The sequence below is a fragment of the Chiloscyllium plagiosum genome, unplaced genomic scaffold, assembly GCF_037043375.1.
Source record: "Chiloscyllium plagiosum isolate Xiang-an unplaced genomic scaffold, Cpla_swu_hap1 HiC_scaffold_23, whole genome shotgun sequence".
Taxonomy (NCBI): domain Eukaryota; kingdom Metazoa; phylum Chordata; class Chondrichthyes; order Orectolobiformes; family Hemiscylliidae; genus Chiloscyllium; species Chiloscyllium plagiosum.
Window position 1 is genome coordinate 19,224,764 of NW_028270161.1, and position 18,095 is coordinate 19,242,858.

The 18,095-nt window shown below is 41.5% G+C and overlaps 2 long non-coding RNA genes across 2 annotated transcripts; both read left to right on the forward strand.

Annotated features, from left to right (window-relative positions):
• The first annotated feature begins 596 nt into the window (after positions 1 to 596).
• LOC122561798 (uncharacterized) lies at positions 597 to 4,061 on the forward strand. Its single transcript, XR_006315108.2, has 3 exons — positions 597 to 693; positions 1,949 to 2,007; positions 3,660 to 4,061. It is a non-coding gene; the product is annotated as an uncharacterized LOC122561798 (long non-coding RNA).
• Positions 4,062 to 12,641: 8,580 nt separating this feature from the next.
• On the forward strand, positions 12,642 to 17,588 carry LOC148145826 (uncharacterized). Its single transcript, XR_015761081.1, has 2 exons — positions 12,642 to 12,979; positions 17,355 to 17,588. It is a non-coding gene; the product is annotated as an uncharacterized LOC148145826 (long non-coding RNA).
• The last annotated feature ends 507 nt before the right edge of the window (positions 17,589 to 18,095 follow it).

Below are 18,095 nucleotides of genomic sequence, written 5' to 3' on the forward strand. Positions count from 1 at the left end.
AATGTAAATCATTTATTGTTGTCCCGCTGTTCAGGCTGTTAAGCACGGGCGGCACAGTGGCCTAGTGGTTAGCACTGCTGCCTCACAGCACCAGGGACCTGGGCAACTTTGCATCTTATCCCCGTGTCTGTGTGGGCTTCCTCCTACAGTCCAAAGATGTGCAGGTTAGGTGGGTTGGTCCATAGTGTCCAGGGATGTGTAGATTAGAACATAGAACATAGAACAATACAGTGCAGAATAGGCCCTTCGGCTTTTCATGTTGCGCCAACCTGTGAACTATTCTCAGCTCGTTCCCCTACATTATCCCATCATCATCCACGTGCTTATCCAAGGATTGTTTAAATCTCCCTAATGTGGCTAACTACATTGGCAGGTATGGCATTCCACACCTGTACCACTCTGAGTAAAGTAGGTTAGTTGGATTAATCATGGGAGATGTAGAGGGTAGGTATGGGCGGCATGCTGTTCGGAGGGTCAGTGTGAACTCGATGGGCTGAAGAGCCTGCTTCCACACTGCACTGATTCTAAGATCTACACCAGGAGGTGGAGAGTGATGAGGTGCTTTCCGAGCTCTCAGTGATTGGTTCAGAGCGGACTATAAAAGGCTGCTCTCGGAGTTGTTTGTTCTTTTTCACGGCGGGCGTTGCCCCGAAAGGGGCAAGATGCTTTCTGCTGTCCTCCATCTTTTTCAAGGTAAGATCTCTATTCGGGGGGCTCCTTATTGCAGGAGCTTCCCTCCGACTTTGTGTTAATTCCATCTGTTTTATTTTCCGTGTCGTTTCCACGACTTCCCGCGTCTCCCTCCCCGCACCCCAAAACTAACTTGGATAGGAATCCCCAAGGAGTCACTGCACTTTGTCTAACTCTTTCGGTATTTTTTTTGTCATATTTCTCACCTACCTTGAGTTAGTAGTTTTCCCTGCGTCACGTCAACCGAATGAAAACGAAACTGGGCGATTCCTGTAGCAACGATCAATGTCGAATTGGTGACTGACCATAACATTTCTTTAGGACCATATGCAGCCCCCTCACCCAGCGGAAACGGGGGTCTCTCCGTGTGTTTGTACATCCTAACGTTAACCAGTGTTGCACCGAACTAACCAACACCCCACCCTGATCTCATTCCGAGATCACATAACACTCCTGGTGTTTCCGCTTTTAAAAAGCTGCACCATTTCACCTTTCCTCCTAAAATATCGAAGAAAAAAACCCCACTCCTTCTAGTGAAGGATAGAATATCTACAGTGAGGATGCAGGCCATTCGGCCCACTGATCCACACACTGACCCTCCGACGAACATGCCACCCAGACCCACCCCCACCTTGCATTTCCCATGGCTAATCCACGCATCCCTGGACACTATGGGCAATTTGGCACAACCGATCCACCTAACATGTGCATCATTGCACTGTGGGAGGAACTCATGCAGAGATGGTAATAATAATAGACAAACTCCACAGGACAATCCCCCAAAGTGGGGATGGAACTCAGGACCCTGGCATTCTGATGCAGCTGTGTGAACCACTGACCTACCCTGCCATTGTGAAGCAGTACCTTGATTCTAGGTTAAAGGAATCGAAGTATCCTGTGTTTGGGTGTGGGTTTCCAAGTTCCTCTCCAGAGGTTGGAGTACTTATTTCAGGATTGCATTCCAAAGCAGTTTTGAAAGGTCGCTGTGCAGATTCTGTCTGCCTTAGGTGACTGTAAGAGCCCTTTGGGTGCTATTCACTCAAGTATTTGCAGTGTCCCAGTAAACAATTATGTTAATGCCTAAAATAGACTTTTGTATTTGATTGCTGGGAGCAGATTTTACTGTCACCTTACAAAAGCAACTAGACTTGTAAGTATCCAAATAACTGAATTGCTTTGTTGTTTTTGACCTTGTGAAATATGCTATGTAAACATGTCTTTATTTACTACTAACTACTTGCATCTTTTTTCCCCCCAGGGATTTCCTTCTTTTCCTCCATGTTCTTGCTTGCAGTAGTTAACTTTTTTAGTTTCATGGTGAGTACTTTATCTACAGCACACATGTTCTGAAGGTTGGTGGGAATGTTGCAGCCCATACAATGTTTCCTATTTGGATAAGTTTCAAGATATGATTAGCTTTGGTAAAAATGGGGGGGAAAAAAGCTGGTAGTTCTAAAGGAAGATTTGGTATTGGGACCTGGGGTCAAGTCTGATCTGAAAATAACCAGGATAATGGAGTACAGTGTTTATAGAATCCTCTTTTGTTTTTGCATTTAGACAAATATTCAAAAGGTATTTGTCATAACAGTGGAATGTTGCTGTTTACTGTTACTCTAATTCATTAGAAGTAGTTTCATATCCTGGATAATTGATGGTTCTCCACATCCATGATTCCACTGTTCTGTTGCTAATACAAAGCTTATGTTACACTCTGCTTGCTCCCTATGAAAATGAGCTGGGACATAGTAAAAGGGAGCCTGCAACTTGCATGTCTTCCTCCAATACTCTTTTTTTTTAGACTAAGTACATGGGGAACCTCTATTGTCTGAATGGGATGGGTGGGCACTATTTCATTTGGATAATTGATTATTTGGTTAATTGATTAAATGCCTTTCAGCTGGGGCTTGGAGTTTTTGAAGTCTGCTCCCCATTTAGGAGACTGCAGTGGCACACAGCGCACTAGGCCCCACCCCCAACACTGCCCACCAAACCACTTCCTACACCTGCTGCCCCCCAACCGTCCAACATTGCCCCCCAGCACAAAATGCACAAGCTCCTGCCTGCGCCCCCAACCCTGCCCCTGCCTCAACCCTGTCCCACACTACCCCCCCCCCCCCCCCCCACCTCCAGGGCAGCCAGACTAGACCCTTCTGTAGAACTCTAGGGAAAGCGGAGAGCAGGAGGTCAGCCATTTGGCAACGGTGCCTGCTTAATCACTAAACAAAGGGAGTGATCACTGTTGGATCTTTGATGTAATGTTTCTATTAGTACCTCTATCTCCTTTTGGATAATCAAGGTTCCTCTGTAATGCTACACCTTTTTTCTCTTTATTCACTTTATTTCTCTAACAAAGATTTGTACCTAGGTACTTTGTACCTAAGATGGTGTCATTAGAGGCAGCTATTGTAAAATCTTTTCACTCTACTCCTGTGTTGGAATACACATGACAAAGGATATTTTATTTGATTCATCCTAGTTTTTTAAAATCATTCATTTTTCCTTGAGGTTGAAGGCATGGATTGGCTAAAGATTGAAGGTTCTACAGGATATCTGTGCAGCCTGGCCTGGAACATGGTGTGGTTTAGATTCCTGCCCAGAGGCAGGCAGAATTGGGTTGACGTATGGATGTGAAATTCTCTGACCTGCCAAAGATCTCCAGTGAGCTAGAATTATCCAGCTGAGATAAATCTCCCAACAGTCTGCAGTGACTTTTCTCCCCACCATTCTAAAAACCTTTTTTAAATAGGAGTAAGCATTTGATCAACACTGTGGTGGCTTTGTTGATGGGATGATGAGTTGGTCAAATCTAAGTAGATGTACTGGTGGATGAAGAGTTGATCTTCAGGTTTCTGGAAGAAATATTGCTGAGCCTGGTTTCAAGAAAGTTGAGGCAGGCTACTCTAATCTGGATCTGTAATGGAATAGTTTCATGTACGTGACATTCTTTTCTATTTTTTTTTCCTTGACAGGACAAAAATAGCCTTGCTTCCAGCGGCAAGGAACACTGGTGTCTTTGATGCCAGTGCGCAGAATGGAATGTCCAGAGATGAATGTCTAGATTGGATCCATCTGGAATATTGAGGCCGGGCAGTTGAAGATGAGAAATTATCTTCTTGGTCGGCCTCTGCGCAGCTCTCAAAGCAACGAAACTAATGACCACTCAACCAAAGCAAAACAAAACAACCAAACAAACGACTTTTTTTTTTTATTTTAGCTTATTTTTTTAGTTTGTTTTTTTAGCTTTAGGTTGTCTGCGTTGCTTGGTTCGGTGGGTTGAGAGGCGCCAACCGATAAAGTCAAATGCCTCCTTTTAAGGCTGTACGCATAATTTCTGTCAATTTAAAAATAACAATAAAAAAAGAACTTCTAAATGATTGTCACTTTGTCTAATATTCCAGTGATAAACTAGTTTCCAATGATACTTTTGACTCAACCAATATTGTTTCAAATGTCCCCAAACTGTCCTGCATATTTAATTGTTCATTCCTTAGGCATGGTTTCAAAATCTAGAATTTCAATATCTGACTGCATTGGGATAATTTTTTGAACAAGTTGGAATAGGCTACCACCCATATTTAAGAATTGCTCTTCAAGCAATTGTGGGCTGGTAAGATGGTTTCTGAGACCTGGTGTGCCTGTTCAATAACTTATTACAATCAAAAGTATGATTAAAGACAACAGTAGGTTTATTTTTGGTGGGTTGGCATTATATCACTTTCTATTGCCTATGACCCATTATTGGTCACTTAAGGACTTCTTGCCTGTGCCACTGGTACTTGTCCAGCAACTACTGGGCACCTCACCATAAAGACATTGTTAAAGGAGCAGCACTGTCACAAGTGCAAAGTTATGCTATCCTTGATTATTTGTTTTTCAAAAGGGGTTGTAAAGAGCTTCTGATATATCTGGAAGTATCGAAGTGTCTTTCAAAACATTTGTACAATGAAAAGGGGGTGGCCAATTCTCCCACTTCAGGGTTTGGTTTTAGCATACATTCTGTATGAGGCTGCTGGTCAAAGAAATAGCTCCATACCAATCCTCCTGCTTTCTGACTTTTCTCTGGGAAGAACAGGTTTGATTTTGACTTTTTTTGCTAAGGGGCTATTTATCAGGATGTTGCAAGTATTTGGAACCGTTGCAGTGGAGTTGATGGGTTGTTCTAAATTTGGTTCTCATGTTGGTGTTTCATTCAGTAATCTGTAAATATTGTTTCAAACTGGTTGGGCCAGCTACATCACTCCTGGAATATCCACATAGACCTGCTTAAAACCACTAACAAAGGTAGGATCTGGGCTACCTTAATGTTTTGAGGGAGTCTGTCCTGGTCTATAACAGATTGGGGGCTCTTTGTGGGATTTGGTCTATAGTTCTGATTGGGATTACTGTATGTGCACTCAACTGCAGCAAGTGGTAGGTGTTAATGTCTTGTTCTGGATGATTAATTCAGTTGGTTTAATAGTGTTTGTGGTAGTGGCTTTTTCAGTCATTAAGTTTTCTGGGGTTGGAAGAAGTCACTTTGGGAGCTTTTCAAAAGGTGAACAAGGAAAAGCTTTTGGAATTGTCAAGCTAGAGTTGGAGCTGCCTCCTTTTGTGAGGAAAGGACCGATAATTTACAGCAATAGCTCAGCATTTATTTGCTGGAAATGCCATCAGAATTATTGCAGATGGCAAAAATACAATTGAAAATTAAGCCACTTGAGTTAGAGGCAAAAGAAATGAAACTGTTTGAATTACTATTAAAAGCAGAGGAAAGGGAAAGAACAGAAGGTCCTACCAGAACAAAAAGGAAAAGAAGATAGAGGGTGTTTTTCCTAAGTGCCAACTGATGTTCAGTCAGCTTAAAAGGATGGAGATGAAGGCAGAAAGTAAGCTTAGGTTTGCTTATCCTCACTATCATGCCAAAGACTTGGTGGGCAACTGTTTAAATATATTCAAACATTGCCTAAATTTGAGGAGAAAGATGTGGAAAATCTTTCCATCTCATTTGAAAAGGCAGCTAAACAAATGCAGAGGCCAGTGACCATGTAGCTTTTATTGATCCAAACCTCTTGTAGGTAGAGCTAATTGAAGTATTTGCATCCCTATCAGAGGAGGTATCTCATCCTATCTCTTGCAAAAATGCTAACCCATATTCCCAATTCCTCCACCTCCACCATATCTGCTCCCAGGAGCACCAGTTCCACCATAGAGGCCATCTGGTGTGTTTCTTTAGAGACTGCAGTTTCCCTTCCCATGTGGTTAAAGATGCCCTCCAACACATCTCATCCACATCCCGCACCTCTGCCCTCAGACCCCACCCCTCCAACCATAAGGACAGAATGCCGGCAGAGTGGTTAGCACTACTGCCTCACAGTGCCAGAGACCTGGGTTCAATTCCAGCCTCAGGCAATTGTGTGGAGTTTGCACATTCTCCCCATGTCTGCGTGAGTTTCCTCCGGGTGCTCTGGTTTCCTCCCACAGTCCAAAGATGTGCAGGTCAGGTGAATTGGCTATGCTAAATTGCCCAGTGTTAGGTATGGGTGAGTTGCGCTTCGGTGGGTCGGTGTGGACTTGTTGGGCCGAAGGGCCTGTTTCCACACTGTAATGTAAAAATGCCCCTGGTGCTCACCTTCCACCCTACAAACCTCTGCATAAACCAAATCATCCGCCGACATTTCCGCCACCTCCAAAAAGACCCCACCACCAGGGATATATTTCTGTTTCTGCCTTCTGCAAAGGCAGTTCCCTCCATGACGACCTGGTCAAGTCCACGCCCCCCCCCCCCCTACGACCCACCCTCCCATTCTGACACTTTTCCCTGCCACCACAGGAACTGTAAAACCTGTGCACACACCACCTCCCTCACCTGTATCCAAGGCTCTAAAGGAGCCTTCCACATCCATCAAAGTTTTACCTGCACATCCACCAATATCATTTATTGTATCCGTTGCTCCTGATGCGGTCTCGTCTACATTGGGGAGACTGGGCACCTCCTAGCAGAGCGCTTTAGGGAACATCTCCGAGACACCCGCACCAATCAACCAAACCGCCCCGTGGCTCAACATTTCAACTCCCCCTCCCACTCTGCCGAGGACATGGAGGTCCTGGGCCTCCTTCACCGCCACTCCCTCACCACCAGACACCTGGAGGAAGAACGCCTCATCTTCCGCCTCAGAACACTTCAACTCCAGGGCATCAATGTGGACTTCAACAGCTTCCTCATTTCCCCTTTTCCCCCACCTCATCCTAGTTTCAAACTTCCAGCTCCGCACTGTCCCCTTGACTTGTCCGACCTGCCTATCTCCTTTTCCACCTATCCACTCCACCGTCTCCTCCCTGACCTATCACCTTCATCTCCTCCCCCACTCACCCATTGTACTCTATGCTACTCTCTCTCCACCCCCACCCTCCCCTAGCTTATCTCTCCATGCTTCAGGCTCTCTGCCTTTATTCCTGATGAAGGGCCTTTGCCTGAAACGTTGATTTCGCTGCTCGTTGGATGCTGCCTGAATTGCTGTGCTCTTCCAGCACCACTGATCCAGAATCTAGTTTTCAGCATCTGCAGTTATTGAGGTGAAGAAAGCCCATTTTAAGTGCATTTAAGCTTGTACCAGAAGCTGACAAACAGCTTCAGGAATCTAAGGAGGGATCCTGGTCAAACCTACATTGAGTTTGAAAGGATCAAACAAAGTAATTTGATAGGTTTGCTCAATTTTAATGCCTTTATCCACCTATGATGCTCTTAAATGACTATTTTTGGAGGAGTTCAAAATTTGACTTCCTGAGGTAGTGAGAACTTGCAGAAGAGCAGAGAATTTAAGCAGCTGAAATTGCTGATAATTTATGAGTTGGTTCATAAATCAAAGTCTGGCTTCCAACATCAATATCAATCCAGGAGGGATAGAAATTGTGGGGGGAAAAAGAAATCCTTACATAGAAAGGGAAAGGTTGATCTTGATGAAGATCATTAAGGATAACTTACCACAGAGTAAAAAGGAAACCCTTGAAGGGGAAAGAGAAGAGTAAAAATAGTATTTTCACTGCAATAAAGTAGGCCACATGAAATCACTATGTTGGTAGATTTAGGAAAAAGTACTGGGAAGCCAGATGTAGGAAAACTGGATAAGTTTTGTTGGATGGTCATGGAAAGTACAGTGGAGGCTAAAAAGCTGCACCAGAATGTACAACCTGGACAGAGGCTGGTTAAGGAGGAAGTACCTGATCTCAAACCACATACTTCCAAAGGTAAAGTTTACTCTCATAGGTGAGGTGCAGCAGGTAAAGACATTACAATATTAAGAGACAAAAGCTCTGCTCAATCTTTGATGTTGAAAGATGAGAGGATATGTAACCTCTGAAGGACTATTGCTGGAGGAAAAAGTGCTGGTAACAGGAATTCACAGTGAGACAAGTGCTCTGTTACATAGATTGAGGTTAGTGTGTTCAGTGAAGAGTGGAGGAGTTGTGGTAGGAGTACTGGACAAACTCTCAGCTCCAGGAATACAATCTGTCCTTGCTAATGATATAGCTGATTCTCTGGTCGGAGTGCGTTTACTATGGCTGAAAAGCCTGTAGAAACTCAGGAAACTGAGGTATTGCAGGAAACATATCCTGAGATTTTTCTTGACTGTGTGGTAATGAGGTCACAAAGTCACCAACTGAAACAGGAGAGATCAAAGAGTCCAGATAAGAGAGTTGAAGTGGAATTAGCAGAGACCCTGTTTGATCAGATGGTTGAGACAAACCAGGAGCAAATGGCTGACAATGTAGAAATCTTTAGCTCAGAGAAATTAACTGAGTTATGCAGAAAGATGAAGATTGCATCAAAAGGCATACACTGAAGAATCTTGATGTATCCCTGAATGCTACTATCTTAAAAATGATGAGAAAATGGAGACGATTATATATTCAGGCAGATGAGAAATGGAGAAGTTGTTCATCAAGTTGTATTGCCAGTGGGTTATAGAAAGGTGGTGTTGCAGGTAGCACATGAACTACCTGAAGGAGATAATTTAGGCGGTAGGAAAAACTTAAGAGCTCAAATACAAAAATATTTTACCTGGCCTGGATTGCACAAGGATGTAGCTGAATTTTGCCAGACATGTCATACAATTGGAAAATCACAAGCAGTAAACAACCCTGCACCTTTAATACCTATTCTTGCATTTGAGGGCCCCTACAAAAAGTGGGCATCAATATTTGTTAACAATAATGGATGTGTTGACTAGATTTCCAGAGGCCATTCCATTATGCAAATCACAGCTAAAAGGATTGCAGAGGAATTACTCAAAATTTTCACTAGATACAGACTAACCACAGTCAGATCAAGGGTCAAAATTCACATCAAAATTATTCAAGCAAGTTATGGATAGCTTAGGAATAAAACAATTCAAATCTACAGCAAGCCATCCAGAATCACATGGAGTGTTAGAAAGGTGGCATCAGACATTAAATACCATGTTGAGGGTTTATAGTCAAGACTATCCAGATGATCGTGATAAAGGAATTCAGTTTATAATTTTTGCCATCAGAGATGCACCAAATGAATCAACCAAATTCAGTTCATTTGAATTAGTTTTTTGGGCATGAAATGAAAGGACCACTAAAATTGATTAAGAAGAAATTCGTAAGTAATAACTCAAAGACCACATATTTGGACTATATGTCAAATTTTAAGGAATGGTTAAATAGAGTGGGGGAGTTGGCTAGACAGCATTTAAAAGTATCACAGTATACAATGAAACAGGAAGCAGACAAGAAATCAAAAAATTACATTTTTGCTATTGGAGATAAGGTATTCGTGTTGTTTCAAGTGGCAGTTGAACCTTTTAAAAAGTAAGGTTTAGTGGACCCTATCAAGTTGAAAGGAGATTGAGTGAGGTTAACTATTTGATAAGGACTCCAGACAGAAAGAAATCTGAGTGTAAATATTTTGACAGGGAAGGAAAGCAAAAGGAAACTGTTGTTGGTTACAGCACAGTGAAGAGCCACGTTCAGAGGATTCTGAATTGGACATTCCTCAAATTAAATTGGACAATGAGGAAGTTGTCAAAAATTGGGATAAGTTATTGCAGTATCTTCCACGGGAAAATTAAATGACCTGAAAGAGTTATTACTATTGCATGGGGAGATATAAGGAAATAAGCTGGGAAGTACTAACCTAATTATTCATGATGTAGATAGAGGAAATGTTGTTCCAATTAAACAACATCCTTATAGGCATAACCCTCTAAAGTTGGCACAGGTTCGAAAGGAGATTGAACGCATGCTCCAAGACAACATAATCAAAGTTACAGTGACTGGAACTCACCCATAGTAGTGCCAAACCTAGATATTACCCAATGGATACGTGTGGACTATCACAAAGTCAATACCCTGACAAAGACTGATGCATATCTGATTCCACGTTTGGAATACTATGTTGAAAAGGTGCTTCAAGCAACTTGTATTTCTAAATTGTACTTGCTGAGAGGATACTGTCAGATACCTTTGTCCAAAAGAGCAATTTTGGCTTTCGTAACACCAAATGGACTGTATCAATTTAAAGTCATGCCATTTGGTATGAAAAATGTGCTAGCCATATTTCAAAGACTAACCAATAAAGGTCATTTCTGGAATATCTAATTGTACTAGATTACTTACAGTATGGAAACAGGCCCTTTGGCCCAACAAGTCCACACCAAACCTCCGAAGAGCAACCCACCCAGACCCATTCCTCTACATTTACTCCTTCACCTAACACTATGGGCAATTTAGCATAGCCAATTCACCTAACCTGCACATCTTTGAACATTGTGTCATATATATAGATGACCTGGTGATTTTTCGTCACACATGGAAGGAATATTTGCAACATTTATCAGAATTGTTTGATCGACTTCGGGAGGCAGGCTTGGTGATAAACCTGCCTAAAAGTGAATTTGCCAAAGTCCAAGTCATCTTCCTCAGCCATGTCATTCGACATGGACAACTGACCCCATGGAATGCAAAAACAAAGTGAATTAGGGAGTTTCCCATATCATCAACAAAAAGAGCAGTACTATGATTCTTGGAATTGAATGGATTTTATCAGAAATCTGTACCAAACTTTACCACTGTGGCTGCTCCACTCACTTAATTATTAAAGAAAGGCAACAAGTTTCAGTAGACAGCGAACTGTCGGGAGGCATTTGACAGCCTGAAAGCTGTGTTAACCACGCTCCTGTCTTAGTCATTCGAGGTGGCTATCGATGCGAGTGATGCTGATGGTGGTGCTGTGCCTATCAGGTATTTCTCCAGCAAACTGAACATTCATCAGCAGAAATATTCAACAGTTGAGAAGGAGACTTTGAGCTTGGTGTTAGCGTTATGTAATTTCAATGCTTATGTTCCCAGTAATGTATCTGAGACAATCATATACACTGATCATAACCCAATCAAATTCGAGACAGTTTAGATGGAGCCTGTTGTTACAGCCATTCAATTTGAAAACCGTGCATGTGGCAGGACAAGCAAACATGATTACCGACGCATTGTCAAGACTTGGATGAGAAACTGAGGTGTTTGGTGGCAGGAGTAAACGAACTTAAATAGAATGACTATAAATTTACAAATGTGCACTACTATAATGTAATGTATATGTGTTGTAGGATACTAACAATTTAAGGTTAAGGGGTTTTAAAATGAAGCCATCTTTGGATATTGATTTTTATTTTTTAAGGGGAGACGTGTGACGATGCTGCTCCTTTAACAAGGTTATGTTGTCCTTGATTTTTTTCAACAGAAGTCATAAAGGCAGAGCTTCCAATATATCTGGAAATATCTATTTGAGAAGGCTTTCAAGTCTTTCTTTCAAAACACATGTACAATGAAAGGGGAATGGCCAGTTTTCCCAGTTCAGAGGCTGGTTTGGTTTTAGCAAGCACTCTGAGGCTGCTGGTCAAAGAAACAGCTCGATGCTGATGCCCTCTCTCTTTCTCTGACATCTCACCTGTAAGAACCTGTATTTGATTTTACCTTTTTTGCCAAGGGGTGTTTACAGGAATGTTGCAAGTATTTAGAACAGCATCATTAAGTTGTGGTGGTGTCGATTTGGTTTTTAGATAGGTTGGTATTCTCAATTCAGTTCTCTTTTGTTTGTGTTTCATTCAATAGTCTGTAAATAAATTCTGTTTTGTTTGAAACTGAGTGGTTGGGCCAGCTGCATTACTCCTGGAATATCCGTTTTACATCTGCTTAAAACAACTAGCAAATTTAGAGACTAGGCTATAGGCTGCCTTCTTGAAATGTTTTGAGGGAGTCTGGGCCTGGTCCATAACAGAATTAAAACATTAACGCTGCTTTTCTGTCCTGATGCTGCAGACCTGCTGTGTTTCTCTGGTATTTTGTTTTTGCTGCAGGCAATTAAATGGAATCATACTTTCCAGGTCTGGTTGGTACTTGCTCTGACTTTCCAACTGGTACATTAGGCTAATCTTAGCCAATTAGAATATCCCTCATCAGTATACAGCAATTAGTGTGACTGATGTAGCAGGGAAAAACTTTCCTCAGGTGATTTAAAAGATATAATCTGAACAACAAGCCAAATGAAGAGATACTATATTGGATTACAGCACAGAAGCAAACGACACAACCGAGACTGATTTTATATCCTATGCAAGCCTTCCATACTTTATATTTGGAGCATTTATCAATATCATTTATATGGTGTATAATTATTGGAGCAATAATTGGACTGTGGGTACACAGTCAAATCTCAAGTGACCCACGCACAAACCTGTGTGCTTTGAGATGGTTGAAGAGGTATCTATGGGACATGATGTATCTACATACAGTGCATGAAAAAAATCTCATAAAAACACAGTATTGCATTAAATGTGCGCAAACTGTCTGTTATTCTATTTGTTTACATCTTACAATGGCAACGAACCTGTGAAAGGCATCATAAAATGTCAGTTTAGCTCAAAACTTAGCCTCTTTCTCCTTACTGTACTGGCTCAGGTCAAGCACAATATGATCTGCCATATTATCAACACAGTTGGTATTTTTATTTTGCAGTATTACTACAGCCTTTGTGGCTTCAGTTACGGACAGATGGCTGGGTGAGTAATCATTGGAATCTTCAAGGTCATTGGACTCCTGAGGTGAAGAACAAGCCACATCTGCAATTTCCTCATCTCTCAGTTCTGTTGTGCAACATACAATGTTGTTGAACTCTGCATAAGTTTCTGTGATTTCTTCTGCCAGAATTTTCATATCAGACTTCTGCAACTGAGTGAGAAGAGTATCATCATGGAATTAGTTGGCTTCAACTCATGTCCCTGCTCATCAAGTAAGGCTGATGCAATTGGCACTGTGACTTTCGTCACCATCGTTCACATCTTCATGGATGTAGTCACTGGACAATCCTTTCATAGGGAGATCACAATGTTAAATGACTCCCATTGCCCCATGATTTCACACTCATAGTCTAATACTGATCTGATCTGATTCTGAAGTAGCGTCATATTGGACTCCACACAATAACTCAGTTTTTGTCTCTCTACAGATGTTACTAGACCTGCTGAGAGTTTCTCGCATTTTCTGTTCGATACACAAATTCAGCGAATCTGAGGTTACCAATTCAGAATATTATAGAATTTGATCAGCATAAACCCTTTCTCCAACATTACTGTGAGCTGCTGCGCCAGAGGCTGGCCAAATAACTCAGTGTTCTATATTAGTAATTTGTCTGTTCCTGGCTAGGGATTCACTCTGCTTAGCCTTAGGTCTTTTCTTTGCTGGTCCTTGATGTTATCATCTCTAAATTTCTCATTTTTACTCTGAAAATCAATTCTGCACACATCCTGACCTTCACCCTTCATTCCAACAGAAATGCCATCAATGTGTAACAGAATTATACAGTGCAGGAGGCCACAGTCAAACCATCAAGCCTGCACTAGCTCATTAAATGAGAATCATTATCTAGTTCTGAAGAAGGGTCACTAACTCAAAATGTTAACTGTCTTTTTTCTCCACAGATGCAGCCAGTCCTAGTTTTCTTCAGCAATTTGTTTTTAATCATTACCTAGTGCCAATTTCTTTCTGCCTCATACTCTTGCATAATTTTTAAAATCCAATGCTCTCTTGAATGCTTCAGTTGAACCTGTCCAACATTTCCAGTTAGTGCATTTCATATCCTAACCACTTGCCTAGTGAAAAACCTTTTTTTCACTTCACCCTTGCTTCTTTTGAACTTCACGTTAAATCTATGCACTTTCATTTTGTTTGTTTTATCTACTCTATCCAGCCTGCTCATCATTTTGAAAACCTGTATCAAAACTCCTCTGACTCTTCTCTCCAAGGAGAACAGTCCCAACTTCTTCAATCTTTTTAAAAATTAATTCATGAGAATGAAGGCATCGCTGGCTAAGCCAGCATTTATTGCCCATCCCTAATTGCCCAAGGCCAGTTAAGAGTCAACCATATTGCTGTGGGTCTGGAGTCACATGTAGGCCAGACCAGGTAAGAATGGCAGTTTCCTTCCCTAAAGGATATGAACCAGATGTTTTTTTCTCAAAAGTCAACAATGGATTCATTGTCATAATTCGGATCTTCATTCTAGAAATTCCACCATCTACCATGGTGAGATTTTGATACTGAACATTACCTGGGACTCTGGATTAACAATCCAGTGATAATGCCTTTAGGCCATCACCTCCACTAAATCTATTCTCATAATTAAAGTTTCTCACCCCTGGAACTATTTTTCTCCAATGTGTTCACATCCTTACTATAAGGTGGCACCCAGAACTGTTCATAATACTCTAGCTGGGGTCTAACAAGTGCTCTCTGATATCTTATAATTCAACTTCTGGACTACACTTGCCTTCCTCCTCTGCACAGGAATGTTGACGGCCGTTTGTTGGTGTTAAATAAAAACTGAAAGAACAGCAGATGCTATAAATCAGAAACAAAAACAAGAAATTAGTGGAAAAGCTCAGCAGGTCTGGCAGCATCTGTGGAGGGAAATCCAGAGTTAACATTTTGAGTCAAGTGACCCTTCATTTGACCCAGAATATTAACTCCGACTTCTCTTCACAAATGCTGGCAGGCCTGCGAGCTTATTCAGTAATTTGTGTTTTTGTTCATTGATGTTCCTTTCTGATTTCACCCGCCCTATGTCAACTTTATCCCATCACAGGACCTTACTTTAACTCTGGACTTTTTCCTACTGTTTTCTCCCTAACCTCTTTTTACTACTAGGATATATGTATCCTATTAATTTCAATGTCACCAGTCCAATGCAACTTAAGCTTTCTATGTCTATTTCTAAGTCCAATCTAAATCAACCTCTTATTTTCTTCTTTCCTTACCTCTCTTCATCATGCCTTTCTCATTTTACCCCTTTTAATGGGTATCAGGGAAACCTCTCTGCTGGTAAGAGTTATACCTGGCACAAAGGAAGATGGCTTTGGATGGAGGAGGGCAGTCATCTCAGCTCCACGATATCTCTGCAGGAACTCCTTAGTGTCATAGGCCCAACCATCTTTAGCTGCTTCATCAATGACTTTTCCTCCAATATAAGTTCAGAAGGAGAGATGTTCACAGATGATTGCATAATGGTTAGCACAATTTGGAATGCAGAAAATACCAAAGTAGTCCATGTCCTGATGTAGTAAGACATGGACAATATCTAGAGAAGTGACAAATAACATTAACACTACACAAGTGTCAGGCAATGGCTATTTCCAAGAAGGGAAAATCTAACTATCCTCTTGACAATGACTGGCATTACCAAAACTGAATATCCCACTGTCAACTTCCTGGAGGTTGACCAGAAATTGAACTAGGGTAGACAGATATTTACTGCAGCTACAAAAGCAGGTCACAGGCTAGGGATTCTTTGATTAAATCACCTTCTGTCTGGCCACAGCCTACCCATTATTTACAGAGAAACCTCGATTATCTGAAGGACACAGGCGAGCAGTATTTCATTCGGATATTCGAATGTCGGATAACATCGTTAGCCAAGCATCAAGACCTTGCGATCTTATCCGGATAATCTGAAATTTGGTGAATCAAATGCCAGATAACTGAGGTTCCTCTGTGCAAGACACAAGTCAGGAGTATAATGAAATATTCGGCAGTTGCTTGGATTAGTGCAACTACCACAACATTCAGGGAGATTGCCACCATCCAGGGCACCACATCCACAAACATTCATTCCTATCACCACTGATTATCAGTAGCAGCAGTGATTACCATCCACAATATATACTGCAGAAATAAATAAAGTCTCCACTGACAGCAGCTTCCAAGCCCACAACCATCTAGAAAGACAAAGGTAGCACAATGACGTCCACCTCCAAGTTCCTTTCCAAGCTACTCACCAGCCTTACCTGGAAATGTTCCTTTATTGGTGCTGTGAAAAGCCCAGAAATCTCTCCCTAATAGCATTGTGAATGTAACTACATCAAATGGACTGCAGCAGTTTAAGCTGCATCTCACTATCACCTTCTCAAGGGCAATTAAGGATGGGTAATAAATGCTAGCCGAGCAAGCAAAGTCCACATCCCATGAATGAATTTCAAGGTATGCTGACCTCCCAAATCCCTATCCTTACTTTGAGCCCTCCTTGACCATACTTGACCACCTTCCTAGGTTAGACTCCCTTAGACACAAACCGACAGCTTCCCTCTGTAGCAATCTTAGTGATCTCTAAAAGGTTCATCCAGACATTTGATGTTGCCTCCTTATAAATAGCAGCCTAAGTTGTGATATTCTCTGACCAACCGCCTTGCCCAGAATGCCCATAGTGGGGAAATCTTGCTCCCAACAGCCCCTCCTAGCACCATTCCTGCCAGTGGACACCTATTACTGGCCATCTCAACATTTCCTTCTGGAATGTCTCCTTCCTTGCAAACAAGATCCTTGCCATCCAACATATCAATTTGGATAATTACACCAACACATTTCATACCACTACAGATGGCCTGGACAGACCCTCACAGAGAGAAGCTGTCACCCAACCACATCTTGATCTATCACTCCATGCAAGGGGACCTTTTCCTCCTTTGCTCCCCCATCCTAGTGTTGAGCTACCCCCTTATGATGAGGAGCTATCCCATTACCGTCAGATGAAAGGTATCAAAATTGACTTCAAAGTCTGAATTACATTGTAATACACGCATTTCTCAATTATAATACCATCCCTCCACTCCATGAGCCCGTGGTTCCATTCCAAATACACAGTAACAGTAATAGAGATCAGTAATGGTTCCCCTTATTTCAAATGCTAGATCATATTTGGCTCAAGTTGTGGAAGCAGTTTGATATTTATATAACAATTTGTTTTCCATTTATGGTATTATAATCTATTCCTCTACTTTCACCCTTTTGCTCATGGCACACCACTTACCTTTGTATATTTGCACAGGTCATCAAGTTCCTTCATTACTGTGTCAATAGTAACATAGTGCTGGGGCCAATCATGATCAGATCTGGCATATTTTACAGTAACAGAATTCTGTGATTGGTTTAATTAGTAAACTGCTTTAAACAGTCTGTAGCAGCTTAATAAGAGCAATGGAAAAAAATTAAAAGAGATTTAAACAAAGTGCTGTCCAATGTGTAATAACAGATTAAAACATTCACTGCGTAATTTCATTGACACAGTAACTCAGTGCTCTAAACAGAAATAATTTATCTTGAAATTCATTTTGCAGATGCTGGAAATCTGAAAAAAAAGGAAAAACAAAATGCAAGAAATACTCAGTCAAGCAACATCCGCAAAGAGAAAAGCAGAGTTAATGGTTAAGATGACTTTGGTGCACAGATACTGTCTGACCTGCTGGGTATCTCCAGCATTTTTTTGTTTTTATTACTGAAGTGCAAGAATATTTTGAGGCAAGGATTTGTTCAGATTTGGAAGGAAGGTAAAATATTCAGCAATGATCAAACTGAATGGCCTCCTCTCATTCCTATGTTTCTATCACAGACCCTTTGTTAACATTGATGCATCCCAGCAAACAAGCTGCAAATATTGACACTCACTCAAAAGAACAAATTTTCCAAGGACAGTGACAGCAATCTTTGATATCAGAACATAAATATTCCCTGTGGTTATTCAGAGAAATACTCAAAGTTATAAAGACTTTTTTATAAAGTGAAATAAAGCGATTGCAGTGACAGAGAATTGGTAAGAATAGATTTTAAATAATTGGCAAAACAAGGAAGGGGGTATGTTTACTGTAGCAAACTAACTTGGATTTCATTAACATGGTTGCGGTGAGTTTCACAGATAAGATACCAACGCTGCTCCTGCTTGCTGCTTTTCGAAGGGTAGGGGAACAGCAGTTCCCAAACCTGAGAGATGAGGACAGGGAAGGTAAGCCCAGACGGGGAGACCTCATCAAGGAGTCCCAGAAAGGAGAATGTTTTGTGGGCCCTGGAGGGTGAACACGCCT